This window comes from Meleagris gallopavo, chromosome 11, assembly GCF_000146605.3.
Source record: "Meleagris gallopavo isolate NT-WF06-2002-E0010 breed Aviagen turkey brand Nicholas breeding stock chromosome 11, Turkey_5.1, whole genome shotgun sequence".
In the NCBI taxonomy this organism is placed as follows: Eukaryota; Metazoa; Chordata; class Aves; order Galliformes; family Phasianidae; genus Meleagris; species Meleagris gallopavo.
Genome location: NC_015021.2, coordinates 375,905 through 396,853, shown reverse-complemented (window position 1 = coordinate 396,853; position 20,949 = coordinate 375,905). Strand labels below are relative to the sequence as shown.

Below are 20,949 nucleotides of genomic sequence, written 5' to 3'. Positions count from 1 at the left end.
CTCCAGGCTTTTGTCTGAGATACTCGAGTTAAATGAGCTTTTCTCTCAAACCTTCTTCTCAGAGTGAGAGCTGGTTATGTTCAGTTTACTACTGACATTCAAAAGGCAAAAAGATAGTATGGTAAATAAAATGTCACTGTGAAGAGTAGCACAGAAATGAAACTCCAGTCTCAACAAAGTGAACCCCAGATGATTCAATACCCAAGAATCAACCCCACAAATCACGACAAACAGAAGCCCCACCTTCAGTCTGCTCTGGTATTTACCTTCTGCATTTTGAAGCTTTGTGCTTCCCATGTAAAAGCTCTCTCCATTGCTGGAAGCTTTTTCACCATCATCACTCCGTTTCTTTCCAGAAATGGAGTTTAAATCTTTGAAGACTTTAGCTAACCTCATATAAATGGCCTACAGACCTTGGTATGTGAGCTTTATTCCACACTTACTTTTCTCATGTGATATATTCAGAATTTCAGTATATACTTCTAATAACATTTGTTTTAAGATTTGTGATACACTACATAGCAATCACAATACAGCACCCGTGCCTTCCCTTATCCAGGCTTCAAGCGTGAACACTCAAATCCTGCCAGAAGGGATACTCAGTGCTGGCTGCCCAGCAGCCCCCTGAGCAGCCATTCAGGACTCCTGCCAGGGACTAAGTCTGCTGGGGTCAGCGAAGATGGCCCCAAGTCCCCTTAGGCACCATGATCAGTGATAGTGCTGAGAGCAGCTCTGTGAGTCCAGGGGACTGAGTCCCCCTCCTTAGCTGATCTTTCATCTGCATTAACTGTAGTTAAATTCACAGCTTGACAACATTAACAAAACACATAATTAAAATTACTTGACCTCAATGTTTAGAGCATTTAGGATTATCTTCACCTCAACAGTGTAACTGCAGATTGCTACCCAGTAATGCACGTGCTGCTAAGATGGCACTGAACTTCTCAAAAATACTTATGTGAATCAATGCCATTCCTCAGAGAGACTAGGCAGGATAAAAGGGAGAGACAAACCTGTCATTGCCATCCAATTTAGGCGTGGGAAACCTCCCCTGCAGTGAGGGCTGAGTACACCTTCCAAACATGTTTGATGAGTCACAGACTACAGCACACCTTAATCTCAGGCAGTCATGATACAGGGGAAAAAATCATGTGGGTATTATTTTTTTAGGTTATTACCAAGTTAGCTGAGACAAGGTCAGCAATATTGGCAGCCCAAACGTTAGTTATGCCTCCCTAAACCTTTTGCAGTTGGCTGCCCTGGTGCTGGTAGGAATTATCAAACTGTTGATTGGTGCGCTCACATGCTATTGCTCGCTAATGAACAGCATCAGCAAGGTCTACTTAAACATCTGTAGAGGCTTCCTATTGTCCTGCCAAGGGACAAATAAGCTCATCAGCTTAAAAAAGAAAGGAAAAAACTTTTCTGGTTTTGACCTTCTCTTAACTTGACTAGAGCTCAGTCTTTGATTGCAAATGGTCAGTGCGATGAAGTGTTTTTCCCTCCAAAAATCTGCCAGTGCCACCGAGCCCTCCTGAGATAAGAATGCTCAACAACGTCTCCACAGACATGAAGGGTAAAGGCAAAGAGCTCCTGCATTTTCTGGAGAGTATTTTGAATAGAAACGAAATGGATTTGCTAGGCTAGGCCTGTACATGTTAGCTACAGCAGCCTGGTTTGTAGTGGAGTGGTAAACTGACAGTAGAGAATCAATGCTCATCAATCCACCAGGCCCACAAAGGATGTGCAGGGTTTTACTCTATAAGATACTAGGGAGAACTTTCTACTTAGGTAATTGTGGATGGAGAGTGGGGAAAAGAGGGGGTGATTGTTTATTTCTGCTTTCCAACATTAATCTATCCATGGAATGGAACACCTCTCCTACAGGACAGGCTAAGAGCTGGGGCTGTGCAGATGGAGAAGAGAAGGCTGTGGGGAGAGCTGAGGGCAGCCTGTCAGTATCTAAAGGGGAGTGACAGGAAACAGACTCTTCAGCAGGGTCTGTTGTGACAGAACAAGGGGAAATGGATTCAATTGCAGGGAGGTAGATTTAGGGTGGATATAAAGGAAAAAGTCTTTTACAGTGAGGGCGGTCAGCCACTGTAACAGGTTATACAGTGATGTGGTGGATGTCCCATTCCTGGAGACTTTCAAGGCTAGGCTGATCAAACCCTGGGCAACCTGATCCAGCTGTGATGTCCCTGTGCACTGCAGGGCAGTTGGGCTAGATGGCTTTCAGGGGTCCCTTCCAACTCAAAGGATTCTTTGACTATGATTCTAATTACGTCAAGCCAGACCCATTCATTTCTTCCTAGACTTTCCTGCAAACACTGTGCTTTGAAAAGAAAGAACATCAGCATCTACGATGACAAATTAATTCCTGGATTTGAATATCTCCCCACGGTTACAATGAGACACAGGTCTAAAGTGAACTGGTCAGTCCTTACATTTACTCCCAACCTTGTAGCTCTGCTGCTTGATTTCACTTTGATCACAGGATTGGTTTTGGCAGACAAGACTGGGAGAAAATTAAAACAAGGTGCAACTTGGTGGAACTGGCTCTTAAATTACAGTAGATGCTGCAGTGTTATTATTTGTTTTTTATCACCTCTGGTAGCAAAAGCTGAAATTACTTCTATATGTTCAAAGGAAGGAACTCTGAAATTGCAAAACAATGCTGTCACCATAAAATGTAACAGCGATTTCCAAATAATCTATTATCCTGACATTAAGACCAGCACTAATTATTTCCAGTTACAGCTGCAGCAGACGTGAAAACTGGAACACTATGGAAATGGGAATGTGAGAACTCCCAGCGTGTGATGAACTCATGATACAACTGTCAAAAAGTGGGATTTGCCATTGTCCGCTATGTAACACGAGTCAAGATTATGAAGGTTAATCAGTCTGTTTAGTTTTAGCTCTGCAGTCATTCTGTTTCTCTTTTTAAGGAGACTGCAAGAGAAGTGGGATCTGTGGCAGATCACTTCCTCCCTGTAGGACAGCAAGTGAACTACTTTATTTCTCAAACACTTTGTGCATTCTGAATTTAAGTTCTCCAGGGTGAGAAGAACCATAGCCACCCCTCCTCAAGAAATAACACTGCCTGGAACTTTCAGAAGCTACATTTATAAAAAAGTCAAAGGTAATGATGAAAAAAAAAAAGTACAATAAAGAAGAGTCAGGAACAACTACAAGACAATTTGAGATGTCAGATGCCTGGAAGCCACACTTAGATTAAGTGGCAACTCCTTCCCCATTCACAAACGATCTGTTGTCTATATATATGGAAATCCAAAATATAAATAAATGAAAATAAATCTTAGCTGTACTAGTGTAAGGAAACCCATCACTATATTTGCTTGGCTTTTGATATACAGCTACCATAGCAAAACCTGCATGATTTTCATGAGCCATAATAATATATGTTTTGTTCTGAGGGCTGAAAAGTAAACCTGCATGTATAAGTGCCTCAGCCCCTAAAATGGTATATGTCAAAATAGAACACTCCATCTTTTTCTAGGGAAGAAATAATCTAACCTAACAAACCTTGTGTGTGATTCAGCAATAGTTGCATTAATCTGTCAGTCACTGGCAAGAAAAGGTTTTGTCATTTTGTTTATATTAATGTAAGACTTATTCAAATGCAGACAAGCTGAAAGTATAGGCTTAAAATATGTCAAACATCTTTTACATTTCCTGGAAACATCTGTTTTTAGTCTAGTCCTAGGCACATGTTTGTGGTTGTATGCTTAAGCTTGTTTAGCTTGCCAGATACCTCATACATACTGCAGCACAGCTGACATGACATCCTAAGACACAGCATGCAAGTATCTGTGAAACATGATGTTCCCAGTAAATCTGTTGAACTTTTATCGTAAGTTTCTTGTAATGAAAGAAACAACTAAAAAGCTCTGTGACAGCTTTCTGCCATCACTGTGTGGTGCAATTAATTAGTTATGTTTAGAAATTCTATACATGCCTCACTGGTAATATCCAGAAGACGGAGAGCGATCCTGATACTGCATGCCTCATGTGCTCAAAACTCCTATTAAACTTAATGGGAGTTTGGGGGGATGCAAGGAATATGGGACTGACCTTTATAGCTGAAGATGAATGTGCACTCTAGACTTCAAAGATTAGGTACCCCTGCCAGTCTGGAGTTTGCAAGTGATCAGCACGCCAAGTGCCGAAGGCATCTGCTAAATATCACGCCACAGCTCAAAGCTGTGTAATTAAGAAAAATAAAAACTGGCTCAAGGAAGAAAAATATTAGTAATAATTGAAAATGCTTTGGCTGTTGCTTTTGTCCTGATGATCTCATTAGTTCTGGTTAAGAAACAGTTCTCACACTGGCTGATGTGGGGTGTGCTTTGTTTGTGTTCTCATTCTACCCACATCTTTCCCAGTTAACTTTTATTGCTCAATACAAAGGTCAAATTGAAGGCTTAATTAAATTGTATATGAGGAAAACATAAACTTATTTTGAAAGGGAGTACAAAACATTTAAAGCCATCCCAGCTCCTCTCCCCCAGACACCTCCTTCTCTTCTTGAGAAGAGAAAGAGTATGTATTGTAGGAGTTCTTTCCCTTCAGGGGAAACTGCATCTTTACCTGCTTTAAAATTTACATGTAACAAATATCCAGCCTTTTCATAAGCTGCTAATTGCATCTGCAATGACATTTGTAACTTTAATTTTAATTTAGCTCTACAGCTCTAAGCAGACAAAGCTCCATTTTATAAAAAGGTTGGATATGATCTTACAACTTGTACACTTGTAAGTTCAACTTACAGCAATGATCTGAACATAACAGCTTAACTTGAAGCAAAGTTGATGCCACCAGAGTAAGTATATTACCCACCAGCATATGTCTCTCAGCCCTGAGGCCTGCATCTGAACAGCAGCTTCTCCCTCTGCTGAAAACACAAATCAGACAAGCACCCTTGACAGTTTGTCCAGGCCCAGGATGAGGAAGAGTCACACGGCTTGAGAGGATGACTAGGTTTGAGTGTACAACAACCGGTGCACGAACCACACCAATGCACCAAGAACTCTGTGCATGACAACGTGGCTGCCAGAGCCAAGTATTTTTGCACCACTGAGGTTCTCAGAGCATCCTCTCTGCAGTTGTTGCACCACAGGGGCACAGTTCCCCATGTGCTTCTGTTCTCCTCCCCAGAAGCCATGACTGTTTCTGCTGCTGATCGTGCACCCAGGCCCAGGGAGCTGAGAGCTCTGTAGTAGTGAGATGGAGGTGGAGGAAGGACACCAGTGCTCCTCATCGGCACGGGCCTGCGGGTCACACCAGAAAGTAGGAGAGCAGACTACCATCTGCAAACAAGGACAGCAGTTGAAACCCATGGTGGAAGGCAACTGGGTTCAAATACTTCTCGTGGCTGATTCACGAAGAATGCGTGAACCCAGGCCTCTTGTGCATTACCCAGTCAGATAAGGGGTCTCAGACTGAAACAGGCTCTGCAACATTATTATGAGCTTTCTGCATCTAGGTCTACCCTAGGGCAAACTGGACCAAAATATACTGGAAGGAATTATTCAAATTAAGTACCAGTATATAAATTAGGTAAGCAAAAAGAAGAGACATGAGGAATTGGTCTCTGCTGCTGAGTGAGGTCTGTGACTCCCGCCACAAGAGATGCCAAGGAGGGCGAGGAGATGAGATCCATGCTCTCCAATTTCAGCATCAGCAGATGTATCTGTAAGGAATGGGCAGCAGAAAGTAAGCCGTAAAGTTCCCCTCCCACCAAAGAGCTCGGTGACTCAAGGCAGAACCCCTTCAGCTCACAGTTGCTTTTGGAAGGCAGGAAGGATTCAATACATACATTTCAAGCAGCCCAACTAAATCCCAGAACATAATAACCAGAAACAAGGCACTAACTTCCAGCAAGACAACCGCAAAAAGCCAACTGCAAACACTTCCACAAGACATCTCAGGGGTTCTTTTCTCCCTGCAAACATGATGTTCTCTCATCATTCCTCACTCTTTAAAAGCCAGTCAAATTATTCCACTTAATCCATTGCTCTCTTAGAAACATTGACAGACATAATTCCTTTGGTAAGATTTTTAAGTGATTGGATTCCCATTTCCTTCACATTAATGATGGCAGCAGTGTAGGTTTCAAATGTTTCTTGTATTTCTATTATTTCCTCAGCACAAACAGAACCTTATACGAATAATCTTTTAGAGACATTCTAATAGGATATAATCATAATTGATATTTAATGATGGAATAGACACTGAAATCACATCAATCCACACATCATCTGATTTCTCTTAATGTGAATGAGAAGAAAAGATCAGTTATAATGCTCTAATGGAGCATCTAATGGATAGCTCTAGTCATTAAGTAAACTGTTAGGAAATATTTATTTGAGTCTTTCCAACCTTTCATTTCAATGATGACTGAAATAAAATAAAAAATGATGGCAAGATATTACCCTAGATTGATAATTTTAGACCTACCACCAAGAGCAGCAATGGAAGATATCACGGCATTAGACTTGCTTTGCCTCTGGTATGGGAAGTTTAAATTAGTCTTTTCTCCTTTTCTAATGTGGCAAATATTCAGTATCCATATCCTCTATTTCACATTGCTAGGTTTATCCAGCCAACCAGAACCCCAGCTCTATCACAACTGACAGTTACTGACAGAAAGGATGATTAGAGTCATCACTCTACTGAATATCTGCAGAAGAAGAACATGTTTCATGTAAAAATACTGAAAGCTTAAAAGCATTATCTTATTAATAGCATGCAGAGAAACAGATGAACCCTTATCACATTTAGCAGAATAAAGAATATCCACAAAGACACAAATGTAAAGGAGATACACAACCAAGGGTAAAAAAACAAACTTTTCTAATAAAATATCTTACAAAATGAAGCAGAATCTGCTAGCACATGCAGAAGACTGGACTCAGCCTATGCATCAAATTAAGGGAAGGAAATTCCTGTCCAGGGCTCGCATTGATTCCATTCCCTGCTTCTGTCCCAGGTGAGTGAGGTGAAATGTTCCTGCCAATTTAATGAGAAACATCTACATCAAAAGTAGCAGCATTGAGTTTAGCTTAGCCCAGTGTGGTACATGACGTACTGAAGGCTATAAAAGCCCAGATTTACAGTGTTGCTGAACTTTACATTGGTAAGCAATGACAATATGGAAATCACTTGTCTCTCCAATTTAGCCATGTGGAAGAATCACTTCTGGCCACAATCCCACACATCTACTCCTTAAGGTATTAATTCCATCATGAAAATGAAAAAAAAATCAACCATACCTTTTTGAGAGTGATTAATATTGCATTGGGATTCAAAGACCTCAAACTTTCAGCTGGGTTCTCTATACAGATGTGCTCAAGTTTGACTGCCCAGGTGGGACTAGTGATAAAGCCAGTGTTTGCCAAAGACCTACTCTTGGCACCTGCAGCAACTCTCCACTGGATTGTGACCAGGTGCTGAGAGTGATGATGAGAAAATAACTTAAGTTTTTAAGCTTAAGGAAGAATCTGGAAAGCCTGAAAGCATCAGGATATTGCTGCAAGCGAGTGAAGTGTGATGGGAGACTCCAAGAGAAGGAATGGACTGCTCTATCTAGGTCAGCTAAGGACCTAAATGCAGTAAATATATAAATCATCTTCCCTTGTTTCTATGCACAGAATTGGCATGGATATATGCAAAACACTTCTTAGGTGACTGCACATGTTGCTTGATTTGTGTGTGCTGCCAATCCAGCCAAAGAAGCTTTGACAGGCACTCAGTCTTCTCTTTGAGATGTATCAGTTATTGACAAGTTCTTTGTGTCATAAGAGCTCCAATAAAGGGAAAAGCCCAGTGGAACATCATGAAAGCTGACACCATGTGCTGCAATGGATCTGCTGGCACTGTTGTGGTCTATTATGCAAATATGCATCAGTGGACTTTGTAAAACATAAATTATGGAAATGCCCATGTACAGCCTCTTCAAAATGCAGATTACTTGCCCGATGTTTGGGAACAATTAACATCTTTGATGTGAACCTGCTCTCAGGGGCTGCTATACTGCAGCCTTTGGATGTTAAGGCTTAGTAAACTGTATTCTGCATGCAGATTCAATCTTGATGTAACAGAATTTTGCTGTAAATTTGACTGTCACAATCTACTTAAGCAGCGTATCACTGACATCGTAGGTTGTCAGAGACCTTTGCAACTTGCTATGGCACCAGCATTCTGGAAGATCTGATCTGCAAGTCAGTTACACACTTGGGATTATGAAGGGGTTTCCTTTTTAATAAAAGACTTTGTATTTTTAATTGATACAGTCTTTCTAATCACTGCTGGATGATAAAATGATAAATGGTATATGCCATGTTGCGTATTCTTCTGTGGGTAAGGGTTTGAGCCCTGGTTCTCTACCTCTGCAGTGCTGATCCTGTCCTTGAGACAGACTTCAGTCAAAGCCAAAACAGAAACAGCACAAACATTTCTTTGGGCTTGGCCACGCGCCTGGCTGCACGTCTGTCACGCTAGGTATAGGACGATTCCTCGCAGTATTCAGCATGTACTAGGAACATTGGTCTCTCAGTAGGCTCATCCCTGGCTTCTGTGATCTTACAAAAATCTAGGCCAACCAACATACAGTTTGTTAGAAAACATCATCAAGGTAAAGAATTTGGGTAAAGAATTTGGAAAAACAGGTATATTAGGAGTAGTATACTCAGCATCTGTTGGACTTCATTAAATTCTTGTTTAACCTGAGTTGAGATGGGTGAAATTAACCTTTATATCTCAACAGCAATCTCTCTGTTTGAAGCAATTGAATCAAAGTAGCTTACCACGGGCATCTTTCCACTTTCTAACTTCAAAGAGCATTTAGGCAGAGATAGCACATGAGGATCACATAATTGGAGCCAGCTGATGGAAAAGGAGTTGCCTACTGAGCTAGCTGGGGAAAAAGTGACCTAATTTAAGGATAGGTTAGAGATCTGAAGTAAAGTTCATCAAGACTGGTGTGTTACAAAGAAGAGGTGATAGTTTCCCACACTGGCAGAGGCAGTGTAGTGTGAATGGAGGAGTCTTTCTAATCACTGCTGGATGAGTGCTGTTCTCTGAGCTATTAACCAGTTCTTATAAAAAGCACAAGGAGCTCAGAACATATTTGCAACCTCCAATTTCTTTACTATCCTGTTTAGGCGCTTTAAAACATTAACAGTAATTTATGCGGGTCTAGCCGAGGATCATAGGGTAGCTATCTTGAATGAGGTATTCCTGCACTACTGTCAAATCAAGACTAATAGTAAATCAAACATGGGAAGACATTTACCTTGATAAATAAAGGACAGTAAAAAGCAACGGTGGGTGATTTAGATTTAATTCAAACCCAACATTTACTGGTATCTGGAGCAATCTATATAGCAAAGCTGCAATCAAATGTTATACTAGAAATGCCATAGATTTGTACCCATCTAGTTACAAATTGAGATCAAGAACATCCAAAGCAATAAGACTGAAGGATTTCTGGCCATTCATTTAGCTGAACCATGATCAACTGATTTGTGTTGGCATATGCATTAAACAATGCCGTTCCGTCACTGACTTGGCACGCTTAAGCAATGCTAACTAATGACATCTTCAAAGCTTAAAGGAAGTCATGATAATCTGTTTAATAGGAAACATAGCTACTCCTGTGCTATGTCACTGAGCCACAACAATCGATAGGTTTTGACACAGCTGTTCTGTGAAGAGGAAGATACTGCGAGATGAGAGTTGGCAACACTCAGAGCATTCATTTCCAGCCGTGGGAGAAGAAATCACATCTGTTCCTCTGCAAGAAATTGTGGCATCTCACTGAATATCAAGAAGCAGTTTAGTTCTGACAATAATAGTAAATGAAAAAAAATGCTGTGGAATGACAGCACTTTCCAATGCAACACTAAAAACAGTTTTCTTGTAAAATACTAAGGGTCAGGAGTTTGTGTAAGGATCAATCCAGTAGGGGCTGAGGCTGGCTCTCTTCTGCATTTGTGCCAGTTTCCACTACAAAAGCAGAAACAAATTGGTTAACTTATAAATTAGTAATTGGAGCTTTACTGACAGGCTCATTGCTCATGTTCCTATGACTGAGTTTGGGGAAGTGTTATCAACAGTAGAAGAAAGTAATCTTTGGGTCTGTGTGCTGGGGCTGAGCACAGCGCTAGAGCTGCCCAGGGAGCTGCCTATGGGAAGCTGCAATACTCCCTCACTGAAGGTAATACAAACCAGGCTAGATGCACAGGAATGGCTTTGGTATACACTAGAAAAGCTTCCTCATCTCTGTTTTCAATCTTCCAATGATCTATTCATTTTGTTGAATCTTTCCACATGAAAAGCAAACGAAAACAAACTATTCAATCAGTCTGTGATGAAATCTGTAGCTATCTATAAAAACAATTCCTTGTAAAAGGAATATAAATCGGCAGCTATGGCTGACAAAATGCTGTCAATAGGCATTAAAGCTGCAAATGGCAAGGTGCTGGCAAAGTGAGAGGAACTACCGCAGAAAGAAAAAAGCCAATCTGTATGATGAACAGAGCATACATAAAGTAGAGCAAATTACCAGACACACAGACATGAGAGTACAGAGCACAGGAGCTGATTCAGAAGTCCTTGTGAAGAAATCTTGAAGGCTGGCCAATTCCTTCTAATTCTCTGGCATTCATTCCAGTGCTCAGGCAGTGAAAAGCGCTCTGGCTGTGATGTGCGTGCACACGTGGCCCCGTGTTACAGGGAGACGCTGCAATACCACTGCAAATGGCTGCTTGGGACTGCCACCTCCTTTTCAGAACAATCCTGCTTTTCAGAGCCTCAGTAATCCTGGAGTACTGCCAAGGAGAGTGGATTGAAAGGTTCAGCTCCCGAATTCCGCAGCAAGGAATGAGCTGGGCATGTGGCTGGATGCACTGTGTGTCACCGGCACCTCCAGCACATGAGATTTGGAGGCTTTGCTGTCGGTTTTTTTTTAATTTTTTGAGCACCTTGTCCTGCACAGCTGTAATCCAAGGGAGAGACGATAGCTGTAAGACCTCACAAGTCCATGGGCTGCTCTTCTCCTTAAAATCACAAGTCATATTTTTATTTTTTGTGGTTTTCCTTAAGACATTCAATTTCCTATTTTTTTCTATTTAATTACAATTAAATCCTGCTCTTTCACCCTCTAACTAGAGAAAAAACAAATGTCTTTCTGCATAAGGATATGGATTATGGACCTGCAGTATTTCAAAAGGTAGCAACATGCAGCAGCTAAGCAGTCTCAATTTTTTTTCATGCTAAAGAAAACATATGAATTATTTGAGCTTTGTCTCCAATATAATAATATGTTGTTCTAGAGAAAGATTATTGGAACTGGACTGATTTTGGTAAAACTAAAACCTGAGCTTGCCTTAAAGCCATCAAACAACCAATTATGCTTATGGAATGTACCAAGAGCTTATTCTCTGCCTTAGCTGCTACCCAGAAAAATTTCAAGATGTTGGAAAATCCCAAATGTGACCAAAAGTGTGACTTGCATGCCAATTTGAACACCACTGGTGCTATAATTCTTCCCTTTTATGAGACAGTCTGCTGAAAATGAAAGGAGAGCAGGCAGTGGCAGCCTGGTGAAAAATCATTACCAAACTTTGTGTACACGTTGAAAACAAAATGCCCTCTTCCCTCTCCTCCCAAACTGCAGACACGACTACTTCAACTGGGGATTCTGAGTGGTAAAGCTTTGGCAATGATAAAGCAGGCACGAGATTTAGATTGTTTAACTTCCACCTGCTTACTTCACAGATGAAATAACAGGAAATGGGCAACTGTGAATATCAGCCTAATGCTTTTTCCAAGGGAGTGTATAAGTAAGCTGTCTTATTTTCAGGCAAAATGTCCAACTAACGCCCTGGAAATGCACCTCAGAGCAAACCCAACTGTGGTGCTGTGGCAGAACAGTTGTTCAGGTTTCCAGGCAGCACACTGCCAAATGACAGGAGCAGCCACGCTCTGCCTAATTGGGTTCCAATGTAGCAGCTACCAAGGCTCAATACAGCAGCTGGCATGGAGATGACTGAACACAAGTCATCTGCGGCAGCTTCACTTGGGTGCGCACCAGGGAGAATCCCCAGCCCACACCATTGCACCAAGAACAAGCCAGCGGCAACATTGACTACAGATGTGAACAGCAACCAGTATTTTTTTCCCCATTTCCACCATTAACAAGCTTATTTTTGGTTCAGGTAGCAAGATAGCTGGGGGAAAACAGATCTTCAGCACCATGTGTACACCCAGCATGGCCCACTGCTGCCCTGCAGTACCAGCTGGATGGCACAACGGGAACACACACCTGGGGTGGGCATGGGGACAGAAAGCCTACAGGCAGATTAGCTGACACACAAACATTTCCAGGTTTAAACCTTTACATCATTTTCAGGCTTTAATCTTTTACCTTAGGTGTAACAGTGCTCTTCTTCAATAGCTCTGAAGCTGTGCTGCTGGTGCATCACATGATTTCTAAAAGGTCTGCCTGTAAAACATGACTGAAAAATGAATGCTACAAGACCAAGCAAGCCCCTGCCTCCCTCCCAGAAGCACCACATCCCTTAAATCCTAGAATTATTTAGTGGCTAAAGTCATACGTCAGTTGAATTCACAACGTTTGGGTAAAATTTATGGTACAGAGGACAAATAATTTATGGTCTTATTTAGAATGAGCTTTCTAAATTCTGCCTTACTACAGATGCCAGCTTCTATACTATATTCTATCATTTGCCAAAGCTCTTCTTTAGAGTCAAGGCATTCAGATGAATCACAATTTCTTTGCATCTTTTTTTCATGAAAGGCTTCCTTGTCTCTGCAATTCCTACTCCTTACCCCCTCATTTATGTTGCTTTCACTGTACAGGGCCAGGCTGTATTATTTGTTCCCTTTCTCAACAATGAACAGAACAACGTGTCAGTGAAAGCCCTTCTGAAATTAGTGAGACTACTTATGGAGCCTGGTTCCACTCACTGTGAGCTGAGGTGTTTCAGCCTGGCCTGAGGAAAGATCCAAGATGACATAAGTTGAAATGAATACAGTTACTCAGCACTATAAAACATGTGTTAAAGAGAAAAGACCTGGGCAGATGGAAAACCATTTCGGCAGCTGCCAAATATTTTGGCCTCCTAAAGCAGATACTGAGGGATCGTGGGAGTTCTTATATCAAAGCATTGCCACCTTGACACTAATTCCATTAAAAAAAAATGGAAGAAGTGGCAACAACTTCATTCCAGAGTCCTAACAGATGTTACAAACAATAAATGTGGCAGCACTCCTAGAAGCACTGTTCCCGTTTTTCAGATCAGATAACTGAGACAGTAAAGAGGCTAAAATGATGTAGGTGGTGGTCACAGAGGAAACCTGCAATTACACTAAGTCAGCAATATATCCGCATCCTTCAGTCCCCAGGCTGACGTAGGCAGATGTCAATTCATTCTAAATCCAGATATTTACCAAAAAGTAATTTGCCTTATCCCCAAATCAACACACATTGCATAAATTATTTATTTATTTCATGCTGGATTTCAGATTAGTAGCTCACATGTGGATCATGACTCCTAGCCCACAGTATTTAATGAGGGGTTCTACAGTTTACAGTTCTACAATATTTAATGAGAATTGTTCTAAAGTTCTAAAGCACAATCATAACATGAGTTACAGAGAACAGGGAATATCTGGCCCACAAACAATCATTTATTTTGTTTACCTGGGGAGCAGCAAAACCGAATGGTAGATCTGGCTAAGCACAGGATGGGCATCAACTTCATAAAGGATGAACTGCTGAATGGTGTTACGGTTCTTAGAAGAAAAAAGATCAGATGTATATACAAGTATATCACAGTTTCTGCAGATGTGAGATGCAGTAGGAAGTACCAAAGGCAGTAATATACTGTGGAAGGCTGTCAGCAAACAGGCATTGAGCAGTGAGTAAGATAAAACACCCTCCCCCAAATTGTGCAGCCTCTGGAAGTTTACTATCTGATGTAACAAAGAAGGTTGGTATTTGGTGTGTGGATGGTGATTTTTTAGTATTTCCTATGATGGAGACAAATGATTCCACGTTCCTGAAACACTTCAGGCTTATTGCAGGCAGTTATTACTTAATTCCGAAATTCTTCGTTTCTGTAAGAAGTCACAGGGCCACCTGACCTCCCTCTAAGAAGTGAAGGCATCCACTGACAACATATGCCTCAGCATCCGGAGATTCCCATGCAACATACGCAATAAATGTGGTCTGCAAGTACGGAGAGAGGGAGTAACCTGCTTTGCCTGCTTGCTACATCTTGAGGGTTATTATCCTCAGGTTATATGGAATCGTCATGTTCAGATAACTTTATGCCTGACTCTGTATACAATGCAATTAACATTTTAAGGCCATTTGGTACGTGTTTAATATTACTGTTGTCTTTGCACTTTCCCCTATTCCCTTACTTGCTAATACTCACTTCTTTTTGTTCTAGGCCTATGCTACCAACAACAGCACCTACAGAGCTCAGCCTTTCCCCGTGATGGGCTGTGCTGGCACAAGGAGCTCTGCTGGAATGCAAAGTTCTTGCTCAGAGAGACCTCAAGAGAGTGCCTGAATGTGAAACCTTTGCACTCATCTTGCATCTGAGACATATGGCATGACTGATCAGTACACAGAAATATAAGCATCATCTGGTTTAGAAGGTAAAAGGTGGTTAAAACATATAGGGAACCTCCCATCAGTGTCTGCTCTACAGGGAAGTGAATGGAGTGGGCTTCTCCATGTACAAGTGCTATGGGTGGGACTGCCATGCTGTGCAGCCATCGGGCCTTTATGGCTGCAGTTGGCTAGGGGAGGTGAAGGAATTCATTTGCACGCATACGAACACAGCCTTAGGATGTGTGGGAGCATGCAGAACAGCCTATTTTACTCGTTTAGGTATCTCTTGGGAAAGTAATAATTTACGGACATTATAAACCCATTCCAATACAAATCAAATGAACAGATCAAGGTATTGCTGCCGTCCCCTTTGCTCTAGTTTCTCTGGCTACTGGATTTGTTAGCACTTTTAGGAAGCAAGGCTGGCAGTCACTCCTCAGCTGAGCACACGCACTGAGCAGCGGCAGAAATGAGGCAGGCTGTGGGCTGTTCAGAAGCTCTGCAGTCCCGCAGGCAGGCTGCTGTTGGGACCCAAGACTGGTTGCCCACCTCCAGCTGTGCCCTGCCAGGTGACAGGGAGGTGCCTGTACTGTGCCTGCTTTGTTCCAGATGGAGTGGCAGCTCTCTTCCTTCTATATCTGAAGGAAAGTGCCCAGAATTCAGATGTGAGATGTGGAAGAAGCACATCCACGGCAAGCACAGATGCGCAGTTGGATGGCTGTATACCATATGACTGCATTAGAAGCTTTTTCCTCACTCCCAAACCAAAGGAATTATAGAAGGTCTCATGGTACCTGACGCTATCCTCTGATAATCTTCTGCTTGCTTCTAGCCAGTGGCTGGGCAGGGAAGCAGCTCTTCCTCCTGGTGACAAGGCACAAGCCACAGAGCAGGGAACAGAGTGCAGCCCAATGCACAAACCAAATGGCATGGTGGGAAAAATCTTTCCCTAAACATTTCTGACATCTCAGGATATGAATTAGTTACTCTTATTTATACTGGAGAAGTGCCTGGAATAATCTGGGGAAAAATAAGGGCCTCTGTCTTGCACGAAGTTAAAAGCGTTGTTGAGAGGAAAGCTGAAGGCACTTTTTGCTTGTAACCAGCAACTTCTCTATGTGGGGATCATATTTTGTCATGCATAAGTACGAAAAGAAAAGAGCTCAGAGAAGCACAGTCCTTTAATTGAACCTCAAAATCCCAAAGAGTTTTGACACATTCTTTTTTATTCCTCTGGAACTAGTCACTGTAACTGCACAAAAGATTCCCTGTGGAGAAATAAGCCTTCAGAACTCCTCTGTACAAATTCCATTGCACTTAATTCTTCTTCAAAGATAATTGTGATGCCAGGAAGGAAAAGACTGGGCCCATGGAGGAGCGCATGTGTCAAATGATGCCCACCAGTAGCCCTGTGCCCAGCACACCTGTCCACACACAGAACTGGGGTGCAGGGATGCCCAGCACTTTCTGGCCTTCACCTGTTACAAAGAGCCAAATGACTGAAAGTTCAGGGGGACAAAACAAAAATCGCCATAAACCATGTTAAGAACCTCTGCTGCTACCTGCTTATCCTCCTCCACCAATGATACAATTCACATCTGAAATGTTTTTTTTGGTTTGGCTCAAAGTGAAAAGAACTGTTGTCAACGGTTTACGGGCTGGTTCGGCCCGGTTCCGTGACTAGAAGGGCGGAGGGATCCGCGGATCCGCGCCCCCGGAAAAAAAAAGAAAATAAGGGACCCCGAAATAATTGAAAACAGTGGCAACAATCTGAGGTAAAACAAAGTAATTTACTAAATATGGTATCAACAGAATTTTATAAGGAGAGAGAATGTGAAATTGATAGTGGATCGGCCTTACCACAACGCTGAGATGAGAAGCGCAGGCGAGAAGCGCAGGCAGAGAAGCGCAAGCGAAGCAGCGCAGGCAGAGAAGCGCAAGCGAAGCAGCGCAGGCAAAGAAGAGAGCATCAGGTGACCTTGCCGGGAGTTATATCTCCTCGCTGACCGCAAAGCCCCCTGGGGAAACGTAGCTGCTCTTCTCCTCTGGACAGGCACCCGGAACTTGAGCATCAGCAGTCAAACCCCCAGTGCATTGCATGATGTTATGATGTGGAACACCGATAATGAAAAATCATGAAACCATGACAACTGTAAAAGCAAACGGTGTGTCTTTCATTTTTATCATCTCTAGGAAAATACGTTACAAAATACTGAAATCCTCTCTATTTCCTATCCAGCATTTTTGCACGATAGCATTTTCTGCTCAGCACCTAGCTGAAAACGAATACAGACAGGTATTTGCTCTCGTAATTATCTTTTGATAGCAGAGATTATATTCAGTCCTGAATCTGCCATCTCCTTCTGGAGCAAACTTGGCTGGATGAGTAGCATTCATTAGAAACCAACTTATCAGTATTTTGACTTGACACCAATCGTTTCCTCTCTGGTAGTTCAAATATGCCTTTTGATTTGAAAGGACACAAAAACTCACACTGGCATTTGAAATAGTAGTGTCATCAAACCTCAGAGATGAAGGGAATGATGTGTCATTGCAGCAGCAGAATATGATGTGCGCATTGCTAACTGCTGACAGATGTAACACTGCGTGCTGTGCTGGATCCATTGCACAGTGCAGCACTGCAAGAGCAGATAGAGCTGAGGATGGAAGACTAACAGGGCTGCAGTCACAGCTGGCAAGGCACATTGCTGCCTGTCCTGCATGCTACACCTGCTGCCATTTGACTGCAACTCCCCTGAAGAGGAGCTCTCTGCTCTTTCTCATTCTTGGAGAACAGAAGCCCCAGAACATGGGTAGCAGTGTCTGAGCAAATGGCGAACTATGAAGCAAATACTAATGCATATTGTGCAATAAATGGACATACAAAAATGACACCTCCGGTAGCAGTATGGACACACTGTCAGAGCCATACAACACATGCATAAACTGCAAACCTTCCGACACTCCCCTAGAAAATCAGACTGAAGGCAAAACACAGCAGTGCCCCAAAAGAAATAACCTCTCTCGCAAGCAAATACTCCTGCCAACTATGGAGAACGAGCCCTGCATACAGCCAGAGCTGCTTTGGACCAACAGTTAAACACCTCAAGGAAGTTTCCCCTCCAGTCCCTTTAGCTGTCATGTATTGAGATTGGGAGTTCGGTGGTCTGGATGGTCCCTAATATTGGGATCTGGTTTGTTCTGCTTAACTACATGATTACGCAGTGCCATTAAAATAAAGTCTAAATGCTGATTTGGTGAGCACTTCAGAGGAGAATACAGGAGACCTGCTGGGTCTCCCCAGTGTCTGCCAGTGACCCGTAAGCATTCCAGCTCAGGGATTGCAGGGACAGGAGCACACAGAGCTCCCGGGGTCACAGACACAGCCCAGCCAATCTTGGCTCCCCTGAGCCCCACTCCCAGCATTGTGCAAGTGGGGAGGGAATTTACCCGCTGCAGGAGGTTGCAGGATCACTTTGTAACTGATGGATGTAGATACACTGCAGTGATGGGTCTGTATAGTTCTGCATGTCCTACATCCTGTCTGTGGGAAAGAGATTAATCCTGACCAACTGTCCCTGAAGGATTTCTATGAACTAATTCAGGAAGTGCTCTTTTTCCTCTCTAAGAAAATAAAACAGAGAGCACAGGAGGCATTGCTGAAGTTTTCATCCATGCCCGCCCAGTACAAGTGCCATCTGACTGAATCCCCACTCAACTTTTTCATGTTAGCACTTGATCAAAGGGCTGGTTTTCTCAGCTAATGGGACAACTTCTGTAATTCGACACGTAGAGAGATGTAAGGGGGGCTTCTTCAACGCCGGAAAGAAAACTCAATACAGTTCCCAACAAGTTCATAAACTTCCAGGATGTGTGAAAAGTTTGGTCTACTGCAACTTCTTTTTTTAAAAAGTCTTGTTGGGCTCATATTAAACAGAAAAATGTTATTGCAGCATGTTTAGTATATACAAGTAGACCTGTTAGCTGGCAAGTTTAATCTCTAGAATAATTACTAACTGAAAGTAAGCATTTGCCAATGCACCAGAAATCTCATGAATTTGATTATTTGTTGTAAAAGACATCAAAGAAGTGATAAACTTGAATAAACGGATGGAGGCAATAGAAAATTCCTCCAAAATTTATTTTTTAGAGACGCACTGAAAGAAAGAAAAATAAATTAAAGGTCACATCCGCACTAAAATCAAAGAGAATTCCACTACATATCTCCAAATACTATGGGAAACATTTCTTTACTGAAGCTGTCTAAGAGACTTGATTTTATCTAAAGCACATTATTGAAGAAAGCATACTTTAATTAAAATCCTTACTGCACCAAACTCTTCAAGTCAGTACTTCAATTCTATTAACATTGAAGAGGTGCACTTCAATGCTTTCCCAGAGATGCTCTTCTGAATATAGGCTGTATTTGTAAAGCATCCACTTTAAGACAACTAAGACAACTTGTGTGCTGACAACTGTCACAGTACTCAAGGGCCACCAGGAGTACCCAAAGGCTGCCCACCCAGTGCTGTGTTGCTGGAGATGCCTCCACATAGCTGTCAGGACTCTGGAAAAGCCTGTGCAAAGAGAATGGAACTCAGCAGTTGAAAGGCTATTTCCATACTGGAATTATGAGGCTCAGAATGACAACAGGTGGTTTGATTTCCTGATGCAGCTGAAACTTTGCTACGTCTCTGTAGGGGAGCTGGAAAAGGATCTCAGACATCTAGTCTAGGAAGGAGGCAATATAAGGCTCCTGACCATAGATTCCTTCACCTGTTTGGTACAACCAACATCAGCAGCAAGGTGATCCTCATGGACAGCCTGAGCAGCTTGTGTTGGGCTTCAATGTCCATCTCTGAGTGCTAGCGACACTTAGCAAACAAAAGGAAAGTAAATGCTTCCCTTGGCAGCAGATATTTATTAAGCATAACTCTCAGACATGCTTACTTCTGTTTTGTATTTCTGCTACACAGAAATAAAAGGCATTTAACTGCTCTCCCATCAAAAGTTAGTAAGCTAGTGCCTGTTTGTGTGTGGGAAGGAACAAAAGCACCAGACAGCTTGGAACACTGGACAACCAACTCTTGTTTTGAGCCAGTTTTAAACGTCCACTGGATTCAGCTGAAAGACTCCTGCCAACTAGCTTTCAAGCACCCATTCTCACGGTGACTGAATGGCACGTGTACGATGCCTGTGATGCTGCCACATACACTGCTGTAGCAGTCTGTCCTGAGAGGCCTTGGCTCAGCAACTCTCTGCATTGGGCCCATACATTTTGAAATAGGGCAAGCCAACAAAACATCTGTAATAGATCACCTCTCTTAGCTGGTCTCTAGTGACTTAGAAAATAGCAGTTCAGAGTTCAGTCACAAATCTGGCAGAAATGCAGTAGCTGACTCGGCGAGCTGCCTTGGGAAACAGCTCCCTTTTGCAAGCCCATGCAGTCAGTTTGAAGTGAAGAAATTGTATGGCACAGACAGTGCAGCTATTGTTCACTTTTATCATCACAACTACAAAGAAATATAACTTCAGCTGAGGAACCCGCTGAAAGCAGCCACCAGGATTTCTGTATAATCTCCCTGAATTAAAACACATCATTTCCCATGTAAGAGCACTGCAATGTGGGTTACTGGCAGTGACTGCAGAAGCTTTCAGGTAAGTGAGAGCTCTCTGAAATTGATAGCAATGTCGTCACACTGATGTTTTGTTTACATCTTGCTGTGGTAAAACATTGCCAAGAACAGTTTAGTCGCATAATCAATTTTTTTCTTGACGTGAGATTCTACACTGAGTGTCTTTTTCCCCATCATTTTGCATTACGAAGATGACAGCAGTATGATAAACAGTGTGGATTTGTATAATTCAACAGCAGTTTCAACAAACACTGTTTCAAACTTCTAATTCTTTCTTCTTAACCCCTGTGGCACATTCAATCTAATAACTCCTGACAGATGGAAATCCAAGACCAGCTTTTGGTTTACTAAGCTCTAATAAAGTCTCTCTGTACAACATTTTATACAAATCCTAAAACAGGGTATGTGATTTTAATGGTCTGAGGTCATGTTACTGTAGGTGCACAGCTTGCAGTCTACAGGATCTGCTGGCTGGCTTGTTTATCAAATTATACAATACTGGCTAATTTTGTTTTATATGTCTGAGTTGGACTGGGTGAAAGTCAGCCTGGGGCTGGGTGCAGTTGCAGTGGCAGTTAGCTATGGGGAGGGAAAGATGAAAGCAGAACGCTTGCAGACATAACTGAAGACATTCCCAAG

General features: G+C 42.3%; 1 protein-coding gene and 1 long non-coding RNA gene across 2 annotated transcripts in view; both read right to left on the bottom strand.

Moving 5' to 3' along the window:
* LOC100543530 (glypican-5-like) overlaps window positions 1–20,949 on the bottom strand; it is a 324,270-nt gene that overhangs the window by 22,532 nt on the left and 280,789 nt on the right. The gene's annotated exons all lie outside the window — the stretch shown is intronic.
* LOC104912516 lies at window positions 12,455–16,380 on the bottom strand. Its single transcript, XR_002118384.1, has 3 exons — window positions 15,469–16,380; window positions 13,754–13,845; window positions 12,455–12,532 (listed from the first exon to the last, which is right to left on the bottom strand). It is a non-coding gene; the product is annotated as an uncharacterized LOC104912516 (long non-coding RNA).